The following is a 23,308-nucleotide window of genomic DNA, read 5'->3' as shown; positions in this document are numbered from 1 at the left end:
TTTGCTTTCTGTAAACAGTAGAATGATGAGCTTTACCAAAAAGCTCTACCTTGGTCTCATCTGTCCACAAGACGTTCGCCCAGAAGGATCTTGGCTTCCTCAAGTACATTTTGGCAAACTCCAGTCTGGCTTTTTTATATTTCTGTGTCAGCAGTGGGGTCCTCCTGGCTCTCCTGCCATAGCGTTTCATTTCATTCAGATGTCGACGGATAATTCGAGCTGACACTGTTGCACCCTGGGTCTGCAGAACAGCTTGAATACGTTTTGAAGTTGATTGGGGCTGTTTATCCACCATTCAGACTATCCTTCGTTGCAGTCTTTTATCAATTTTTCTCTTCCATCCAGGGAGATTACAGTGCCATGTGTTGTGAACTTCTTGATTATGTTGCGCACAGTGGACAAAGGAACATGAAGATCTCTGGAGATGGACTTGTAGCCTTGAGATTGTTGATATTTTTCCACAGTTTTTGTTCTCAAGTCCTCAGACAATTCTCTGCTCTTCTTTGTGTTCTCCATGCTTAGTGTGGCACACTCAGACACACAACAGAAAGGTTGAGTCAACTCTTCTCCATTTTAACTGGCTTCAGGTGTGATTGCTATATTGCCAGCACCTGTTTCTTGCCACAGGTGAGTTCATACGAGCATCAAATGCTTGAAATAAAACGATTTACCCACAATTTGGAAAAGGTGCCAATAATTTTGACCGACCCATTTTTTGAGTTCTGTATGACATGATGTCAAATTTGTCTTTTTTTCTCTGTTTTTGTGTGTTGTTCCAATGCACATAAAGGAAATAAACTCGTGTATACCAAAACATTTGTAACTGCAACAATTTTCAGGGAGCATTGGTGCATTTTCTAGGAAAATTCCAAGGGTGCTGATAATTTCATCCATGACTGTATAATGAAATGTATGGACAGTTGTTTGTGGTAATAAAATGAAGTTACAGACGTGTGCATGAGAGATGGTTTACAGGCTCAAATAGTGTCATCTCTCAGCTGAACCAGGCTTATACTCTCTCCTTTTGTCCCTCTGCAGACCGACTGAAGTCTGTATCTCCCAATAACACCGCCTCTGTTCCTCCCTCTGATGACGTCACTTCCTTTTCCTCTTCCTGCTTGTGCAATATATACAGTGTAGCAGGAACCCAATTATTAACCAGTTCCATTTTGAACTCCGTTTTGTAAAGACGTGTTTGCTGGTTTTTAACCTGCCTTTTTCAGTATACGGGGTGGCCATTCCCAAACCTTTTTGTGCTTCTGACTCTTTTCTATTACAATGCTTTATTATGATTCAGAATAATACTATTACTTGCTGTAATTTATATTGCTGTGCACCAATTAGATCATAGTCACTCTAGAAGAAAAGGCGGGTATAGTGGTTAAGACTTTAGACTTCAAACCCTGAGGCTGTGGGTTCAAATACCACTACTGACACCAATGAGTAACCACAAGCAAATCACTTCATCTGGCTGTGCTCGCAAATGGAATTGATCGTATCTCAGATGTTGTAAGCCACCTTGAATAAAAGCATCAGTCCAATAATAAGAAAAAATATAAAATCTTGAAAGAGATGAAAACAAGACTAGAAAGAGATCTCACAAAACTTAACATGCTCTTCAAAGCATATTCTCAATTTTGACTCCTTTTACCTCGGTTGTCTCTCATGTCTCCTTTTTGTGTAAGGTTATGGAGCCCTGTAGGTGTCAAGCAAAAAAAAAAAATTATTTGAATGAATTATTAACTCATTTTAATTTATTTCGGTAATATGGAGCCCTGTTATGTATTGATTTGTTCAAACAGACTATTATTATTATTTTTTTACCTTGCAGTCCAGTTCTTGTTATGAGCCCCGTGTGGTTTTCTTGGCATACAGTTCAGTGAACCATAAGTGAACTGTAAGGTGTTTGTTAACATCTCGTAATAGAGACTAGTTGGAAGACCTCCACAGTTGAAACAGTTCTTTTGAGGAGTTTCAAACACAAGAGATGTTACAATAATGGATTTATGGAATTTCCTCTGAGAATGTGATATTCCAGAGTCATTGGTGGAATTTTAATAGAAGAAAAGGTAAGTTTAAAATCTAGTCGACAATGGCATGAATAGCATAGAATAAACTGAAACTATTGGCTGGGTATACTCTTCCAGTTTCGGTTCACTTATCTATATACCAAGACAAAAAAATAGGTACTGAAATAAGAAAAAAATAAAAACTAATCATTTTGAGTGAATTACGTAATTTGTCCTAACTGATTTTTTTTTTTTTTTGCCTAACACCTATGGGACTCCATATGTCTCTTAAGAAATTTTAGGAGAAATATCTGTGATAATGTTAATTCTTAAATGAAATATTAATGAGAATTTCTTTAAAGTTTCATGAGTAATCAAAGATCAACCTTTGAGCAGTACAGGTTTCGGTTTCCTATGGGAAATTCTTATAATACTGACTGTGGTCCCCGGCCGGGACGCCCAGGAGGACGTGAGGAGGGCTTGTGCCTCCTCCAGACCGCGAGGGGGCGTCCGTCCTGGTTCTGTTGGGAGCCACGGGTCGAGGGCATGGAAGCCCTACCCTGTAGGGGCCCGTGGTCACCGCCAGGCGGCGCCCCAATGCCGGTTTATCCCGTACGGTCCTCGGCTGGGGCTGGAGCCCGGCTGGGACGCTTTGGAGGACCAGAGGAGGGCGAGTGCCTCCTCCAGACCGAGTGGGGGCGTCCGTCCTGGTTATGCAGGGGGTCTCGGGTACAGGGCTTGGAAGCCCAGCCCTGTAGGAACCCGTGGCCACCGCCAGGCGGCGCCCCAGTGCCTGTTTATTCCGGGAGCCCGGCACTTCCGCCACACCAGGAAGTGCCGGGGGGAAGACGATCGGGGAGACACGGACGGCTTCTGGGTGCAGCAGCCGGCACTTCCGCCACACAGGGGTGTGGCCACCGTTAAGTGCCGGGAAGCAGCTGGAGCCCATCCGGCTCCCCATAAAAGGGGCCGCCTCCCTCCAGTCAGCGGTGGAAGTCGGGAGGAAGTAGACTGAACTGGAGAGAGAGGACGGGAGGCGGCCAGGAAGGCAAAAGGACTGTGTGGCCTGGACTTGGGGAGATCGGTGCAAGAAGGCACTGGGGGTGCACGTGAGCAAAACTGTAAATAGTATTGTAAATAAACAGTGTGTGGGTGCAAAATATGTTGTCCGTCTGTCTGTGCTTGGGCCAGCGTTCACATGACAAACAGAGAAGAGCTCAGTCAAATCTACAAAAAACAGAGAAGTGCAAGGAAAACGTGCAGAGGAGAGGCTTATGGAACTTATGGAGCCAACACAAATGACTATTAGATGTCTCATCTTTATTTTAGGAAGAAAAATGTTACCCCATATTATTTTAGGATACTTTTGCAGCACAATAGGAAATGTGAAACTGTGTTGAGGAATAGTGATGGAGTCATGTAATCCAGTACCCCTGATGATTCCTGGTTATGTAGCCAAAGGAATGCCATGCTGTCCAATTTGAAGCTGTGCAGTGTGATGCCAGCCTCAGAAGTGGATCCTAAGGTAGTGCATGAGTGAGCCCTCTGAGCGATTGGTGCTCTGTACCAGGCTGGTTGTGGCCTTGCACCCAGTGCTCTCAGCAAAGGTTCTAGGCCTCTGGTGGCCCTCATTTGGAACATACAGCATCACACATACTGTACATGGTGTAAGTGCCATGAAGGGCAGATGAATATGCTGCCTGGACGAGAAAATGACTTCTTGCCCGGCCGGACATTTTTAAAGGATGGACCAGTGGAAACAGGAGGCCAGGAGCAGATACATCAGGTGACGGTGGTCCTCCTGAATTGTCCCAGTTTGGACACCCACAGGGTAGGAGTTGGAGTCCAGAAGTGTACTGTAACTCTGTGCCTTAGAGGGCGCTGTCGGTGAAGGACCGCCCTAGTTTCCACATGACTCGGCAGTGCATCCAAGAGGACATGCTACAGCACGGGAGGCATTTCCGGGTCCAGCTTGAAAGTAGCTCACCCCCATGCCAAGAAGAGTCAGAGTCAGGAGACAGTGGGTGACTCTCAATAGGAGGAGCAGAAGGAGAGAAAGAAGAGAAGATGTATTTTTTGTATTTGTGGTCTGGTTGCTTGTGCACTTTTGGTGATTCATTTTATGAAATAAAATCCTTTATTTTAAACCCCAGGCTGTATTGTGTACTAATGTGTCTAAGGTTTGGGGCTCAATGGCATGCCCTTGTGGTCAGACTGCTTAGGGGTCACCTAACATGGCTCCTGTGAGGTAAATGAGAGGGGGCATAGTCACTAACTGCCATTTCTTTTCCTTCTACAGTGCTGCGGAGCAAAGCCAGGATGACAATGTCACTTTCACCGCTGTGGTAGGGAAGTTGCCCATTTGGGGAATGGCAGTTGTGATAAATGAGAAACACAAAGACACAGATTAAGAGTTGGGGAGCCTCCCTGTATACTGGCTGTAGTGTCCAGTAGTCCAAAATGAGGGTCAAAGTACAATAAAACAGACATTTAAAAAAACAAAATGAGTTCATGGCGTTTTTATGGAGTCGATCGAGGAAGTACTATTAACAGGGAGGAAATGACATCAATAAACAGATATGAGGTCAATGACGTCAGAAGCGGAGAGACGGAACTGAAGTCATCGGGATAAGACTGGAAGTGAGAAAGTTCAGTGGAGCTGGAAGAGAAGTGTACTTTGTTGCGCGTCGTGGAGGTGGATACGGGAGTGTTATGTCCGGTATGAGCGTTTTATACTTTCTGTAGACAAAAGGAGAAAAAAGCCTTAGTGCTCTGTTCCAGATCCCCATCTTTCATTCATTTGTGCCCCATCAAGCCCTTTGGCTGTCCCCTGTTCATGCGTGTGTGACACAATATACTGTAGTGTTCACTGTTGTAGTTGAGCCAGGAGGGGACAGAGCTCCCGAGATATGTCCGTAGAGATTACTGCTACCAAATCATGGCAAAGGCTTTTGCTTGCTTTTACTTTGTGCAATATTAAACACGGTCACTGTGGAGGGGCCCTAACTTTTGCACCCTTGTATTCTCTCGTTCTTCTCAACATGTTAGTGACTAGTACCTCTGCTGTCGCATAGCTCCACGTTTCTAGGCTTGAATTCTATTGTAAGTGCTAAGGTGGATGGACTGGCATCCTGACCAGAAGGGAAGAAGCTTCCTTACCTGGATGGCAGGCCTCAAGTGGATGGACAGACGTCCTGGCTGGGTTTAATCAAAGTACCTCTCAAGGTCAGGGAGAAATGGAGGGGGAAGGAAGGACTGTCTCTGTGGGCTATTTAATCCCCCACTACGCTAGGTGGCACTTCTCCATTTATACCCCCACAGTGAATTTTGGCAAATGTAATCTTGGTGAACAGCCCTCTTGTGGGTGTGTGGGTCCTGCCAGAGGGCACTGTAAGAAAGAAGAAATTACACCTGACCTGGAAGTGCTTCCAGGCTATAGTCATTTACACGGGAAGCACCCTCGGGTTCGGCATGAAAAGAAGCCACGCAGCCTCATTCAGGTGAGTTGAGGCGGGAGGAAGTGGATAAAGCTTGCCTGGTGGAGAGATGGAGGATTGTGACCTGTATAAGGCATTCTGGTTAAATAATCATCACTTTATTGAAGATCTTGGCTGTGTGGCTCTGGGCGCCCCCTAGTGTTCACACTATGAACTGTTTTCATATACCCTCTCTGTGTCTGTGCGATTTTTTCTTGGGGTTGTGTGATTTTCCTCCAGTATCCTTAAGGTGTGTGTGTTCAGTTAAGTGGCCTTCATTTCTAAATCAGTCGGGTGTGAGTATTGGCTTAAATGTATGTACTCCGTGACGGACCTCCACTCACCGGCTTTGGCAGAGGCTCCAGTTTTCATAACTCAGAACTGGATTAAGTGGATTTGAGACTTGATGGATGGGTGTATGGAAAAATAATTTCTAATCAAAAAATCATCATTTTAATGTTCATGTTTTTATTACATTGCATAGTAAACTCATGAAAATGGGTATCTAAATGGTTTTGTCCCTAAAAGCTGTCCCTGATGAGTCTGCACCCACACCAGTTCACTCTCCTGCGTTTTACTTGGTACAAGTGATATGCCAATAAGCCGTATTCATCATAAAGTGAGGGTTACTACATAACTGTCAGGATGCTCCTATAAATCACAGCATGAAACTGTCACAGTACATCAGCAGGACACTCCGGAGTAGTCATCACTTGAATTCCTATTCCCCAACGGTGCTTTTATTTATATGTTTTCTCGAGATTCTGGGGACCTTTCATTGTGTGTCACAGCAAAATATAATGAAGGCCTGGTATAAAATATGACGAGTGCCCTCTGTGTCTGATATATATTCAGTGGTGACACTTTATAAGGTGAAATCCGACACAGATGACTTTGAAAACTCTTGTTTTATACTTAGAAGTAAAAGTTTGAGTTGTGCTGTGTGTGTGTGTGTTTTAATTCTTCACATTCAAGACTCATTGTTGTTTTTCTAAAGATTGTAATCAAGGAATTGTTTTAAAAATGTGATCCCGATGTGTCAACACCTCCTGTTTAGGGACTTGTTTTGCCATGCAGTTCTTATTATCCTAGCAAACAAACTGAGATTGGGCCAGTGTGGGCAAACATATGTGAGAAGCCAGCAATGGCCAGATTGGGATTTACGCATCGGGGCAATATTGACCCCAAAAACACGGGCCTAGCGTGAGCAAATAGTTAGGGAGCCCAAAGTGGTCCAAACTGTACCAGTCCATCCATCGATTTTCTATACCTGCTTATCTGGGTAGAGTTGCCGGGTGCCTATCACTGTAAACAATGGGCACAGGCTGGAACATCCCCTGGACAGGGCACAAGCCCATCACAGGGTGAACACACTCACACACTCATCATGGGGGCAATTTAGCCCCACCAGTCCACCTAACCTGCATGATTTTGGACTGTGGAGGGAAACTGGAGCACCAAAAGGAATCCAACCTGAACACGGGGAAACCCTGCAAACCCTAATGTGATGCACAAGTGCTACCACTGTGCCATGCCTTACTGGTTCTTCCCCTGAAACTTTTTAAATGTGTTTAGTTGTTTTTTTGTCAGTTAAATTATGTGTAATTATGAAGATCTGCATGTATTAATTAGTAACAAAAGGAATACAAAACACAATAGTAATGTGTCTTCAAACTATTTATTCTTACAAAACACAAAATGCTTTTGCATTTAACGGTATTCCAGTCTTTTTTTGTGGTGTTACAACCATGAACATGAAAACATTACCAATAACATGTACAAATTGTGCAGTTTTAGCTATTATATAAAACTAGCTGTGGAAGCCCGTGCTGATGTGCTCGCATCGCTTGTGCATTAGTGGCTGGAGGAAAAGTAAAAGGGATACCGTTAGCGGCTAAGTGACTTTGTCTTTCTTCTGAGGTTTCGTTTTGCCCATATGCTCACCTCGCTTGTGTTATTAGCGGCTAAGTGAGTTTTCTGTTTCCTCGAAGGTGAAGTCCTTACCCCGACTCCACCTCTCACTTCCGGGCCTGACGGACAGACAGACAGACAGACAGACACACTTCCACGCGTACACGTTTATATATATAAGAAGATACTTTTTGAAGTTTTTCAAATCGTTACTTAACATTCAAAATCTAAAACCCACTGAAAATACAAATTCACTGCATTACTCACTCATTAAAAAGTGCCAAACTATGGGGTAGCGACGACATTGGCCAGCGTCATCAAACCATCACTAAGGGGCTTACTGAACTTGAACTGCCAGTTTTTTTTACCCATTTTGAACCACTAGGGGGACCTTGTTAAGGGGCTCCTTGTAGTAGCCCCCACATTGTACAAATGGCATATTTATTTGGTTTTTCCTAAGCCCACACTGCCCATGGTCTGCCCATAGGGGGCCACTGTGCACATGTTTGCTGTGGCCCCTTGTCGCCCCATACTAGACAAGTGCCATATTTATTTGGGTTTCTCCAAGCCCACAATGCCCCTGCTCTGGGTATAGTATTGTACCAGCAAGTCAATCAATCAATGTTTATTTTGCAATGATGCGATTATCCATACCTGTATGTTTACCATTGACTCAATCAATCAATCTCTCAAATCAGTGTTTATTTTGCAATCGTGCAGCTATCTGACGCCTACATGCTTTCAATCAATCAGTCCTCCTTTGCACAGGAAGTTTGTTTGAAGCTTTTATAACGCAGCCTGTCAATGCACACAGCATGGCCGCTTTATCATGTCATATACATGATCTTCACAAAGACCCTTTCACTTTTTTCACATGTTATTATGTTGCAGCCTTGTGCTAAAATCATTTAATGTAATTTTTCCCCTCAGCACGCAACATTCAATACTCCAGAGTAACAAAGCAAAAACCGATTTTTTTTTTCATATTTATTAAAAATAATAAATGGAAACACAATTATTCGGACCATCTACTCAGTACTTGGTTGAAGGCCCCTTTGGCAACGATTCCAGCCTGGAGTCTTATTGGGTTTAACACATCAGCCTGGATTTGGGGATTTTGTGCCATTTTTTCTGCAGATCCTCTCAAGCTCTGTCATGGTCGGATGGAGACTGTTGGTGGACGGCGATCATCAGGTTTCTCCAGAGATGTTTGATTGGGTTCAGGTCTGGGGTCTGGTTGGACCACTCATTCCCATTCATAGAGCTGGTTCCAAGGCACTTCTGTGTTATCTTTGATTTGGGCTTAGGGTCAATGTCATGCTGGAAGGTAATTCCTTTGACCCAGTTTTTGGTCCAGAGAGCTCTTGGGCAGGTTTTTATTAAAGATATTTCTGCACTTTGCTTTGTTCAGCTTCTCCTCAACCCTGACCTGTTGCTGAAAAGCAATCCCAGAGGAGGATGCTGCCACCACCCTGCTTCACCACTGGAGCATGTAGCTGTGCTTCTCAAGGGCTTTCAAATAGTTCAAAATTGCTCAAAACGTAGCTACCAGAAAGGCATTCCAGCAGTTAGTATGAAATGTTGTACAAAATACAACTCCAAAGTCCAAGTGCCTTCATTTTATAAATGTTAGTGAAATTCAAAGCAAGCAGTTCACACAAAAAAAAATATAAAGAAGAAAGTTGATAATGCACACACAAAAAAGAAAAGGGTTCTTGTCTCTAATGTCCTGTTTAAGACTTAAGTGCTGAGGTTACATTTCTTAAAGTTTCTACAGTAGGAAACACTCTAGGACAGGGGTGGGCAGTGTCGGTCCTGGTGGGCTGCAGTGGCTGCAGGTTTTCATTCCAACCTAATTGCTTAATTAGAAACAAATCCTTGACAATCTCAGACGTTATTTAATTTTATGGCTTGTTAGCCTGCAATGTTAGGTCTTAAATCGTAGATTTTGCCCTTTCCAAGGATATCATCCAAATGATTTGAAGCCTAAAATGAATAATTTTCAGTCTGTCACATTTTCTATTGTGTTTTATTAAACCGAATAGTTCATGATGAAAACACAGAGGTGTAAAAGGAAACAAGTTAGATGGAGAACTGCTGGCTCCTTTGTCATTTACATCTTATTGCTAATAAGGAGCTATTAAAACATTGAATGCCGCTGTTTAAGACTAAAATAAGCAATTAAGGGTGGGGGACCTTAACAAGTGAGACCACCAAAATGAAGCATCAACATGTCACTTAAGAAATAAATGCTTTACCAGCAATAACTGACTTCTAATTAAGAAACTGTGCTGGAACAAAAGCCTGCAGCCACTGCGGCCCTCCAGGACCGATGTTGCCCACCCCTGCTCTAGGACCTACGTTTGACATACAGACATAGTGGACAGAAAACCTGATGCCTTTCTGTCTAACATTTTGTGTTTCTTTCTAGCTGTCTTACTTCAATCTGAGCTCATTCTTTTGTATAAATACAGAAATACAGCAGAACATTAAGAACGTTCCATTAACTCTTTCAGGGCGGATGTGGACTTTTGTCAAAAAGAGGGGTCGACGGTGGTGATCAACTGTAAATGGTGGCAAAACCCACCTATACCATAATGTTTAAGTTGGACTATCTTTGCTAGAAAAAAATTTTATTGGTTTGACCGAGATTCCTTGTGCTCGTTTGAGGAGCAGGGAGGAAACAACGGCAAAAATGCACCAACATCTGGTGAGAGATCCAAGCAAACGTGTAAAGCAAAGTACTCCATGGACGAGGTTCTACACATATTAATGCTGAAAACATATGGGGCTCTGATTTTGATTCCAGTTATCAGAAACAAATGTGAAGTACCAGCATCAGCGGATCGATTCCCAGCTCATCGTGATTGTGGTGCTGAACAGGTTCGTGTAGCTGATGTGCCTATGGCAATATTCGCTCCACTTCAGAGGCGGACTTAGGGGTGTGCGGGGCCTCGGGCTGACCAACTGATCTCATTACAGTATTCAGCTACATTTTTGCAAGATAGCATGCAGACTTTATCAAAATATAACTGGAGAATATAACTTGACAAATCCGTTTAAACAGGAAACGCGGACCTCAAAAGTGGAGCCCACTTAGGCGCAGGGCCTGGGGCGGTCGCCCCACTTGCCACCCCCAAACGCCGCTCTTGCTCCACTTACAATGATAAGAGGTACAATCCAGATTGTGATACACTGCAACCACCACACAAAGACAGCCTAGCAGCTAGCCTGCCGCCCATTCTTGTCAAACTGGCGGACACAGCACACAGCAACAGATGTTTTATGTTGACTTCTACGTGAAAGCATTGCTGTGTGTGCATTTCAGAAAACTGTTGTTTTTTTGGAAAAAATATTCAGCCCCTAAAAGAGTTTAATTGTTAGGGGGAAAACAGAATCTTCCTTTATCTGTATGAAAGCTACATTCCTTTCAAATTAAGCAAAGCTAAGGTAAATTGACTATTAACATTGATATAAGAGAATTGGCTCTTACAGTATGGTATTGGACAGGAAAAGAGAGGTGTCTGGTCTCCTCCTGACGTGACCCATAGGTCTGAGGCCAAACAGTTCTATCTTCAGATTGGAGAATCTTATTACTCTTAGTCAGAAAATCTTCAAGGCAAACTCCACGTCTGCCCACTCCACCACACAGCCTCGGTTATCGGACTGTCGCAGTGGTGATTGTTCTTCCATCTCAACACAAGTTCCTTTGGAGCTCAGCCCAAGTGGCTCTAAGGTTCTGGGTCCCCACTCTTACCAAGGCCCTTCTCCTCTAACTGATCAGTTTGGCAGTGCAGCCAACTCTAAGAAGGGACATGTCTTCCATGTAATAATTATGGATACCACTGTGCTGTAGAGAACCTTCAAAGCTGTAGGAAATGGTTGTAGCCTTCCCCAGATCTGTGCTTCAACACTCTCCTCTCTCTACGTTCTGCAGGCAATTCCTTTGATCTCATGGCTTGGTTTTCACTCTGCTGTGAGAGGGGTGTGTGCCTTTCCTAATCATGTTCAATCAATTGAATTGACCATCAAGTGGCCTATAGGCAAGCTGTAGAAACATCTCGACGATGATCAACAGAATAGGATGCACCTGAACCACATTTCAAGTATGATAGCAAAGGGTCTAAACAGTTGTGTCAATGTGTGCTTTCAGTTTTCTTATTTTTACTACATTTGCCAAAAATTCTAATGTCCTGCTTTTACTTTGTCATGTTGGGATATTGGGTGTTGTTTGATGTGGAAATTTTAACAATTTTAGCTTAAGAATGCAACATAACAAAATGTGCATAAAGTGAAGGGGTCGGAATACTTTCTGAAACCTCTGTAATGAACCTAATTAACCTAAGTAAGACCATCACCAGTCTGTTGGCATATATGGGTCACAATACCGAGCCACTTGCTCTTCCCCTGCCTCCAGTCCTTTGGCTACTGCAGGAGACACCACCTGGTGGTCCACTCCTACTCCCCCAAGTGAATCAGGAGGAGCAGTCTTCTTCAGCCCTCCATGAGACATAGCCTCACACTCGTCCCCCAGGCTTTCACTCCCGGGATACCACCTGCCTGCACACTATACTTCACGGGCTCCATTCAGACTCCTGCCTTTCACATCAATCTTCTCTCTTATAACCTCCATTCTCTTCTTCTTCTATTGCTCCTCCTGGTCTCACACTTCAACTTTCTTTTAAACTAACGAGGGAGCAGAGTAATCTCAGATGTGTGTATGTGAATGTGGGATCGTCCACTCCCACATCCTCCTCTAGATCTGTTCCCAAAGGCTAACTACTGTACGTCCCACCTGAAAACTCCAGGGTGCTATTTATCTATTCAATTACAATACACATGTCAAAGAACTGCTATATCACAGTTGTTTGTCACTGAACTTCTCTAGTGCTGCTATATCACTTTTGTAATTTGAAATCCAAACCTGCACACAGTACTCCAGGTGAGACCTCACTAGTGTCTTATATAAATTCAGAAAACCTCCCTTGACTTGTCCTGCACACAGCATGACATATAACCTAACGTCCTATTAGCTTTCTTGACCGCCACACCTTCACAAAGTAGAGTCCCCAGTCAGCAGGTATCAATTCAGTCAAGTATCTGTGTCAAGACGCGTTTAATGCATTTTTCAGGGAAGAGATCCACCATCAGTGAATATCAGTACAATATATGAGAATCATGGGAGTCAACATGAGACCACATCTCTGTGCTGCACTTTGACACCTTGCTGAGTCCATAACCGAACAAATTCTGTTCAGCTCTGATGAGATGAATAGTAGAGGGGTGTAACTAATAAACTGCGGTGGGCTGGCACCCTGCCCAGGGTTTGTTTCCTGCCTTGTGCCCTGTGTTGGCTGGGATTGGCTCCAGCAGACCCCCGTGACCCTGTAGTTAGGATATGGCGGGTTGGATAATGGATGGATGTAACTAATAAAGTGGCCCCTTGGTTTGTAAGGCTGTAAGGTGTACTCCAGTCCAAGTTGTGAGGACTTTGCGTCATCACACAGCATTCTAATGATTGTTTAATGAAGCAGGGAGAATCAAAAGAAGAACAACTAAGTTAGAGAAGTGCGAAATGCGAGGAGAGGAGTAGTCGGTCAAACTGCAGATAATGTTTGGAAATGTATGTCTAGCCACACAGAAAACCTTATAAAACAGACTTTAGTCAGATTCCTTGATTTTCAATACCACTGCTTTCTGAGGACTGTGTTTTATTGTATGTGTTCTTCTGGCTGTATTTATGTTTAGATTTTCTGCTCTATTGCTAATGCCTGTTGAATCGCTTTTACATTTGCTCATTGGTTTCCCTGGTGTGATGAGCGGTTATTTATTACCTCATTTTCTTCACTTATTGCCACTGAGTTTTGTGTGTCAGGAGTTATAATTCTTCAATTTCATGAGCGTCCAGCTGAAAGCTTTGTGTGTGATTAGAGTGACAAGTAAGGTCCCCGAGACCTCTTATATTTCAACATTCTGAAGAGAGACGAGGCTGAAGCAAAATGTTCTTGGATTTATTTTTAGGTTTGGCATATGACAGCAGTAGGACAATCTGACATCCTCCATGTGCCTTGTGCTTCTTAATTTTCATCCCAGTATCTGCCTCTTGTCATGTTTCAGGCCAGGGGTTCCAGCCTTTGCTCTGTATTTTTTGTGACATTTGCTTATGCTATTGTTGCTTTTGTTGATTATGTAAGCGATTCTCTGTTTTTGATCTTATCTTTAAGCTGCCTATATAATGTTCAATGTGTTTTGTGGGTGTTTCCATAAGAGGCGGGCCCACCTGCCAATCACCTCCAGGGACTGCTTTCTGCCCTGTAAATCCGGAGGGTCTTCCATAGTTCCTCATGGTTCATTTTGAATTTTCTTAGGGGGATTGGATGAATGTTTTCTTGTTTACAATGCATCCGGAAAGTATTCACAGTGCATTACTTTTTCCACATTTTACATTTATGTTACAGCCTTATTCCAAAATGGATTAAATTCATTTTTTTCCCTCCGAATTCTACAAACAACACCCCATAATGACAACATGAAAAAGTTTACTTGAGGTTTTTGCAAATTTATTCAAAATAAAAAAAAAACTGAGAAATCACATGCTGTAACATAACAAAATGTGGAAAAAGTGATGTGCTGTGAATACTTTCCGGATGCACTGTAGTTCTGTGTGTTTTGGGATTCTTTGGATTTTTGATGATCTGCTCTGTATTTTGACTTTCTTGGGATTTAGCATCGGGACTTGTATATGGATTACCATTTGTGCTAAAAGGAAATAAATAAAATGGCAATTATAAAACAAACAAGTGTATGCAAATGTATAGCAATATATGTAAACGAGTAAATAAATTGTGAAAAAAATGCATAATTACATAAAAATCCAATTATCATGAAAAGCCATTTAAATAGTATGAAATGCAAAATCATTGTTTAATTACCATTATAGCTGACTTTTCCAAAATGGCACATTTCTGAACGGCTCTTTTATTTATTTCATAACACAACTCTTTTCATAATCGTTTTGTCATTTGTCAATCAAGAGAAAGACCACCTGGTTTAATCTCTTCCTATTGGTTAATCCTTCCCTGGTTGGAGACAGTAAGATGCCAAAGATCTTTTAGCGCTGAGACAAATTGGTGACATATTGGAAATGTCCAGACACAGAAATGCTCTTCAGAATGCTGACGTTGAGTAAGAAGTCATTAGTATAGTTAAAGACTAACCGAGTGCTGTGTTGGCAAAAAATGCCCGCGAAGAAATTACATAGGCACACATTAATGCTAAATGCATGAGGCTGGCAACTCCACATGCCATACTTCCAGAAGACCTTCTGTGCAGACACAACGTTCAATTGGTCCTGAACTATCTTGAATCTCTTCATCAGTGTGAACATTTTGAAGACTAATTTTCTGTTGGAGTATTCCCAGCATATCGTCAATTTGTCTTAAAATAGTGCCATGCTGTGGCCGACAGGCTACTCTTCAGATTGGTGGGACAAGCTGCTCGATTAAAAGGAAACAGAGAGGGAGCCCCTGCATTCCACAAGCCTCAAGAACATTCAAGACGATAGGTAGAGACTTTTAAAGAGAGAAGAGTGAGTTGTTCTTCCTGAATCGGATAGAATGAAAGAGAAAGAGAGATGGAAGGCCAGTGAAAGGACGATCACAGCTACACCAGCAGTGTGACATTAAGTAGGGGGGACAGCATGTAACTGGTTGTGGGTCAACTTTTATCATGGATTGCAACAGTGAGGTTGTTAGCCTTCTAATGCTCATTTTATTATCATTTAATTAAAACACCCATTGCTTGGTACAGTTAGATGTTAAACTGTGTAATAAAATCAAAAGAGAAAGTGAGGAAGTTGAGGCATCTGTGGGCAAACCCCATATAACTGAAATAAGTTTTGGTCAAAATAAAGTATATGAAAATGTAAAATCAAGTCTTCTCAGACCGGAATTCTATTCAGACTGTTCAAGATGGCAGTCTTTCTGGTCATATGGCAGGAAGAGATGGGTCCAGGTGGGCGAACACCAGAATTGACATAATTGGAGGAGAGCTGTCAGTCTTCAGATCTGTATAGAGAGGGACAGAGAGAGAAAGACAGAGACAGAGAGTTATCACACACAGTGTGGCTGCGTTCCCACCCAGACGGCTTGTTAGGCTGTGCAGCTCCCCTGGCGGTCCCCACGGGCCCTTACAGGGTTGAGCTTCCATGCTCAGACCCCGTGGCCCCCAAACCAGGCAGGGCGGCTGCCCTCTCGTGTTCCTGGGGAGGCACAGTCCTTCTCCTGGTCTGTCCAGGTGTCGCGACTGGACACAGTCCCCAGCCAACCACCACAGGCCATTGTGAAATTTAATTACAGTTTTTTTCACACTTTATTGACTCATTTACTGTATATATATATATATGGCTGTACTTTTACATGTGATGAATTATTTCTTATTTTATAAGAATTCAGGGCTTGCTGTTACTACTAGCCAGGGTTCGATGGTATATCCCCCTCTAATGGGCATTATTGGAAGTGGAAGTGTTTGGGCGTACATGGTGTGACAACTCTAGAAGGCGTAGCAGCCACTCAACCCGACACAGACAGAGGCTAGAGGCACACTTACAATGTTCACCCCCTTTATTTTCTTTAAAATCTTTTAAATGGCTCACAATTACTCAATCCTTTTCCTTTCCTTCTTCACTGCCTCCTCCACTCCTCTCTTGGAAGCTCTTTTCTCTGCCACCCGACTCCGGCTCCCTGAATGGAGTGAGACGACCCCTTTTATAATGAACCTGGATGTGCTCCAGGTGCTCCCTGATGACCTTCCTGCAGCACTTCCTGGTGTGGCAGAAGTGCTGCATTCCATGGCTCCGGAACAATCCAGGCACCCCCTGGCTGCGGACACGGGCCCGCACAGGGTTGAACTTCCAAGCTACGTGGCCCACATGCAATCCAGGGGGGCTGCCCTCTTGCGTCCTGGGGAGAGAATTGCCCCTCTCCCAGTCCCCTGCTTCTCCAGGCCTCCCTGTGGGGCAAGGTCCCCAGTCGTCTATCACACTGGTTAGGAACATAACAGTAACTGGGATTTGTGTGCTTTGGGATTCCCACTTAACGACACATTCATTTTAGATATTGTGTTCCCCGCTCAATTGCATGCATTTGTAAAACACGTACCTTCTGGCAAATCCTTCCTGAGATGTCCTGTGTGTTTTTTCTCTTTGTCACTCTTCCATGAAGTTGTGACTGGTGAAGCACAGTCTCTTTGTTGTCACCTGCTGTAGCAGAATTCTCTTAGGTCACTTGGTTCCCTAAATTGTCATCATCTTGCACCCTCACTCAGTTTTTGCTCACGGCTTGCTCTATCAGATTTACATCTCTGCCATACTCTTTCCATTTCGTAACGATTGATTTAACTGGATAGCCATTGACTTGGACATTTTCTTGTCTGCATCCCATGACTTGAGCTTTCCAGTCACCTTTTCTGGGAGTTACTTTGACTGCTTATTTGTATTCATTACATTGGGTAGGCCACCATACTGAGTTGACCCTTTCACATTCAGGTGCATTTATTCTACAATCAACTGGAAACCCCAGATAGGTGGTCTCCATTGAACTCATTCTGTGACTTCTAAAACAAGTTGGCTACACCAGTGAGGATTAAGGGGAGTAATTTTTGAATATTTATGCAAGCAATCCTTTTGTATTTTATATTTGCATTTATTTTAGACCACTCTGCAGGGATCCGTTTTCACTTTGACATTAAAGCATATCTTTTAAGTTGATCAGGATCAAAAAAGTTGAAATGTTGTATAACAATAAAATGTGAAAACTTCCAAGATGGTTTTTATAGGCACTGTATGTTATGTTCCCATCTCTCTATTAAGCCCATTCACGTGTTCACTTCATTTGGGTCTGATTAAGGCCAGTAGGATGGTCACCCTCTCGACTGTATAATGTATACACAGCTGGAGTCAAAAATTGTGCTTTACCATCAAACATGTGTGTCCTTAAGCTTGTCAGTCAGTCATTTATTTTCTAACTCACTAATCCAGACTAGGGATGCAGAAGCCAATTCCAGCCAGCATAGTATAGAAACAAACCACAGACAGGGCACTAGTCCATTGCAAGGTGAAGATGCACAACCGACCCACACACAAGGGCCAATTTAGGACCACCAATTCCCCTTTGGACTGTGGGAGGAAGTCGGAGCACCTGGAGAGAACAGGTGGCCTGCGCCACCTCCACCTACTCAAAGCTTCATGATGCTCCAACAATGATGGACGGATTAAAAGGAAGAAGTCTACATGACCATCATCATCAAGCCCTTCCGTGAGAATCCTAAATCCAAAGAGGACTGTTTCATTGATGTTAGGTAGAATGCCCAGAGGGGACTGGGCGGTCTCATGGTCTGGAATCCCTACAGATTTTATTTTTCTCCAGCCGTCTGGAGTTTTTGTTTTTCTGTCCCCTGGCCATTGAACCTTACTCTTATTCGATGTTAATGTTGATTTATTTTTTATAATTATGTCTTTCATTTTTCTATTCTTTAATATGTAAAGCACTTTGAGCTACTGTTTGTATGAAAATGTGCTATATAAATAAATGTTGTTGTTGTTGTAAACTCCATGCATGAAGGACCTGGGATGTGAACCCAAGTCTCCAGACTGCATGGTAGTAGCACTACTACTGTGCCACCCCACCTTAAGCTTATGCTAACACAAAACAAGAGAAATACATTTATTGATATGTCTGTTCAAAGGGACTGCATTATAATTACTCATAAAAATAAACAAATAAACAGTTTACAGGTCTATCAACTCTTGTACCATTGTGCGACTGTCTGCTCCAAATAGGAAGATGGTTGGTGGCTTTAGACCGCTTACAAGACAACAATGAGGAGTGTGGCTTCTTGAAAGACTTGTGGCCAGATTATGATCTCCAACAGAGGTCAGCACATTCATCCTGAACGCTTGTTTTTTTTTGCTCGTTTGCGCTCGTTTGTTCAGAACACACGAAATTCCTCATTCATTTCTACAGTTTCATTAGAAACCACATTCCATTCAACAAGCACATATTTGTGGCAATTGTCTGTATATCCTAAAGATCAATTGCACTGTTCCTTACAAGGTCTAGAAATCTATACATCTACATATTAGAGCTGCTGGGCATTAAATACATGAGAAATGCAAAATGCATCATGGGATATTTGAAAAGGGTTACGTTAGAAGAAGGGTCTTGGTGGTGTAGGTGAACAAGAACTCAATGGTCAATGTAACTGAGCTTCAGAAGTCCATAACTGAGATGGGAGAACCAGTTAGAAGGATGACAGTCTCAGCAGTTGGCCGTTTATGGACATAAGCCACCCTTGAGAAAAAGGCATGTGACAGTTCAAAGTACTCTGAGAGAACAGGGAAAAAGATTCAAGATTCTCTGGTCTGATGAGACAAAAACTGATCTTGTTTTTTTTGCAGAAAGCTCAAGACCAAAAAATCAAAAAAGATCAAACTGTGGTGAGACGAGGATCAGGCCAAGGATATACATCTATTTCTAAAGCTTTGAGTATTGTCAATAATTGTGAAGTGGAAGATGTTTGGAACCATCAGAACTGAGTAACCTGTCAAAATGATGACCATCTCAGCAGCACTCCATCAATCAGGCATTCATGGAGTGGCTATAGCCATCTTGGAGTTTACCTAATAACATTTAAAGCACTTTAAGAGTATGAGGAAACTCTTTTTGCAGAACTCCAAGCACAAAACCAAAAACTCTCTGCAGACTTCTGTGATCAAACTGTGGTGAGGCACAGATCAGGGCAAGGATATAATAATAATAGTTCTCAATAACTGTGAAGTGGAAGACGTTTGTAATCATCAGGACTCTTGCTAGAGACTGAGTAGCCTGACCATCTCAGCAGCACTCCATCAATCAGGAATTCATGGAGTGGCTATGGCCATCTTGCAGTTCACCTAACAACATTTAAAGAACTCTAAGAGCAGGAGGAAAAAGATTTTCTGGTCTGATGAGACTAACCCTAACCCTTTGGGTGAAACTTCAAGCACCATGGCTGGCAAACACCAGGTGCAGCTTAATACCATCTCATCATGCTAAGGGGTGCTTCTCAGTGGCAGCAAAATGTCTTACCATTCATTTAAAGAGACGCTTATTATGTTTCATTTATGTCCATCAGACCCCTGTTAATAAACAGAAACCCAGATATTTTAATATTCACACACAGTAGCTGTTTTTATATGCACACTCAACATTAATTTCTACACTTAGTGGGTGTGAGACATTAAGCCAGTAACATCAATGGAGTTCCATACCCACCTGTCCATACACGTCAAGCTGGTAAAGCCCCTTCTTTGAATGGTGGCCTGCTTTAGTCGATGAATCCAGCCAGACAAGATGACAGGAAATTCAAAAATGCAAGCACGGGCTAGCGCTGCATGATAAGAACACTCTTATTTAGGTTTTAATCCTCCCACAGTTTGCTGGATCCAGCACTCCGTGCTCAATCACCTACATGAGCCGAGTGGAGCTACAGAAGCACTTTGGCCAAGAAAAGAGAAGCACTTCCCATTTTGAGTGCAGATGGGGGATTTCCGTGAGTAATAATTTATCCCTGGCCTCTGTGCAAGCTTCTGTTTATCAGCGTGTGTGGCGTGTCGTGCAACTCGATCTGGCTGCTCACTAGACTGGATGGAAAAGTGCCTGGGGGAATGGAAACACATTAGCAGATGGGAGCAGCGCTGTGATGTTGTCACACGCCATCGCAGCCAGCTGAGTAGACCTGTATCCTGCCCCTGCCATGAGGGCAGTGAGGTGCCGAGGGCACCAGGTTAATGGGTACCACATTTCCAGCTTGGCATTTAGGTTTATTGTTCTGTTGATAGCAAACTGGTTAGAGGCTTCCACAACAGGTAGGTAGGCAGGAAAGGTGCAGATTAAAATCCCACCGCTGGCACCGTTTGTGTATCTGACCCAACTCTTCTACTCTGAACCCACTCTGAGCCATTACAGTAAATGATGATCGGTTCAAAATAACAAGGTGCACATTCAAAACCCCTGACTGGAACTGTGAGCTACTCTAGCAGCAACATGGCAAAGGTAAGATTGTGCACTTCCTTACAAAATGGTGTCCATAAAGAGAGCTCACGTGAAAGACATTTGTTCGAGTTGAACAAGGCAAGCCAAGCCAATGTGGCTTGTAAAAACTTCACTTCTGCCAACATCTACCCTGCTCACCATAACTAATCTGCAGAATTTTTTTTTTAATTTAGAAAGTGGACTCTATGAGTAATAGTGAGGCGAGATACAGGGAATTACAAGTAGGTAGAAATTGATATTCAGTAAGGATAGATAGATAGATAGATAGATAGATAGATAGATAGATAGATAGATAGATAGATAGATAGATAGATAATGAAAGGCACTATATGATAGATAGAACTAGAAACCAGAGACCACCCTGGCAACATCAGGTGCAAAGAAATAAAAGATGAATGTCAATTTCAGGGCCTACTCATGCACCCTCCTACAATTAATTCAACAGAACTTGAGTATTCGATATATGTTGAAATATTTTTTCCTACTGTCTTTATCAACTATACTGTATGACAAATCTTCATTTTGTGTAATTTATCAGTGCATAATTTGGCTCACATTTTATCATCACTGAGTCTGGAACCCTAATATATATGAAATGCAGTGTCTATAACTTCACTCCCGGCTTACTGCTGGTTGTCTCCTTCCTCAGCCACTGTACATGGCCACTGCGGGCACTCCTTCTATACCACTTCAATGATTTTTAATGCATAAACGCTTCCAGACAAAAAGTAAATATCTTAATTCTTGTGTGAATATTAGAAATTTAACTGAAAGCGAAAAACACATTTATTTTGTGTATTCTCTTGAAGAGCAAAACCTGAGTTTTGCTGCATATTCAATTTATAGAACATGAGATTCTTGCAATACACGCCGTACTTACAAGCAATAGCAGAGCACGACCAGCAAAAAAAAAAAAATCAGTAGTGTAAAGGGAAGCAACACACACAGATACAGGTGTCTCAGTGCATATAAAGCGTATAAAGGACAATACGTTATAAATGAAACATCGACGATTAAAAGATCGCATTAGTGCAAACAAAAGGAAATTAATCATCAGGACCAGGTGTAATTGAAAAAATATCAGGACAAAGCGAGGTCAGAAATAAAAGGCAAAGAGCAGAAAACAAAGTATTTTTGCCTTCACATCATTCAATGCACAAAATGTAGATTTACATAATTTTGGACCATATGCTATGAGAATCTGTGGTCCCGCAACAGTTAAAGCAACGACAAGTTTAATTTCAAAGAAAACACACTTCAGTCAGGTGTAAATTTATGATCATGGAGAAGCGATCACAACCACGAAGACACGAAGTGGCCAAAAGGACAACGGCTGTATAGGCTTAAAATTGATCGAAGGGCAACACGACAGCTGCTGCCCCCCCTCACAACGCGAGCAGCGTTATACGTCCTGCAAGAAAGAGATTTAACCACGCCCGGGACAGGAAATAAAGGACAATTATTGTTTTTACAACGTCACGCGAGACAATGCAGTGAGCCATCATTTTAAACAAGTCCACAGACATCTAACCTAGCAGTTGTTGGATTGCTTTTGCCAGACAAGCATCATGTGCTCCCAGCTCTTAAAACGACGACATGTGACAAGCAGAACAGGCAGCTCGCAAGCAGAAAAAAGACAGTAGATTATCCGACATCATATCCTTAGCGTGCATTCAGCTGCCCCCTTCACAATGCAAGCAGCATTATAGGTCCTGCAAGAAAGGGATGTAACCACACCCGGGGCCGGAAATAAAGAACAAGTATTGTTTTTACCAAAGTTTTTAAAGTAAAAGTGAAAATAATACATATGTAACAATTCCCATGAAAATAATCTCTTTAAATTGTATATTCGGTAAACCAAAAATGGGGGTGGGCGGGCGAAGTGAGCAGGAGGCGGAGCCCCCTAGTACTAATAAAAATTATAATAAGAGATGAGTTTACCACTTATTTATTTTCTGCAAACACTGCCATCTGCTGGGAATGGGGGTGCAGTGCCAAACGTGACACTAATGTAAACACGCATTGATTTATTGTGAAATCCTACAGCAGACTCAATTGAGTGCTCAGAATTTCCACACACCTGCAAATGTAGTAAAGTTTATCCCTGTAACGCGTGTTGTTTTATTTAAGGAGCTTTGTGCGAAAGTCATGATCAAATGATGAATGGTTATTAACTTGATAGACAAAAAAATCAAAATGGAACCGCTGGCACCCTTTGTATCATAAAGTCGATGTCACATTACGTGTTTTCTAGTCGTTGGGAATGTTAGACTTTCCAACTGCAGCTGCTGATCTTGTCGCTGTACCGTGTCGATTTAAATGTCTAATATGTCAAATTTAGAGACTGTGTGACTGCTGTCCAGAACAGTTGTCCCACTTGTGCACCTGGAATTTCAACTTTCTCACAGGGAGACCACAGCTGGTAGTTGGTAGTTGTGCCTCCAGCATGATCACACTCAATACAGGAGCTCCACAAGGCTGTGTACTCAGCCCTCTACTCCACGCCCTCTATGTGGCCACACACGCCTCTGAGTTCATCGTCAAATTTACTGATGCCACAGTGGTGCTGGGCTTCATCTCCAACAATGATGAGACATCATACATGGAGGAAGTGGATTACCTGGCATCTATCGTGGTGTTAGAAGAACTGCATCCTACTGAATGTCAGCAGAAGCAAGATGGTTGTGGAGGACTTCATTTGAAGACAGCAGCAGTCCCACATCCCCCTCAACATCAATTACAGTGGAGAGGGTGAGCAGCTTCAGATATCTCAGTGTTCACATCACAGAGGATTTGACATGGACTGATGATACTCAAGCCC

This window comes from Polypterus senegalus, chromosome 16 (assembly GCF_016835505.1).
Source record: "Polypterus senegalus isolate Bchr_013 chromosome 16, ASM1683550v1, whole genome shotgun sequence".
Taxonomy (NCBI): domain Eukaryota; kingdom Metazoa; phylum Chordata; class Cladistia; order Polypteriformes; family Polypteridae; genus Polypterus; species Polypterus senegalus.
The sequence above is the reverse complement of the archived record's forward strand: the minus strand, read 5'-3'. Positions refer to the sequence as shown.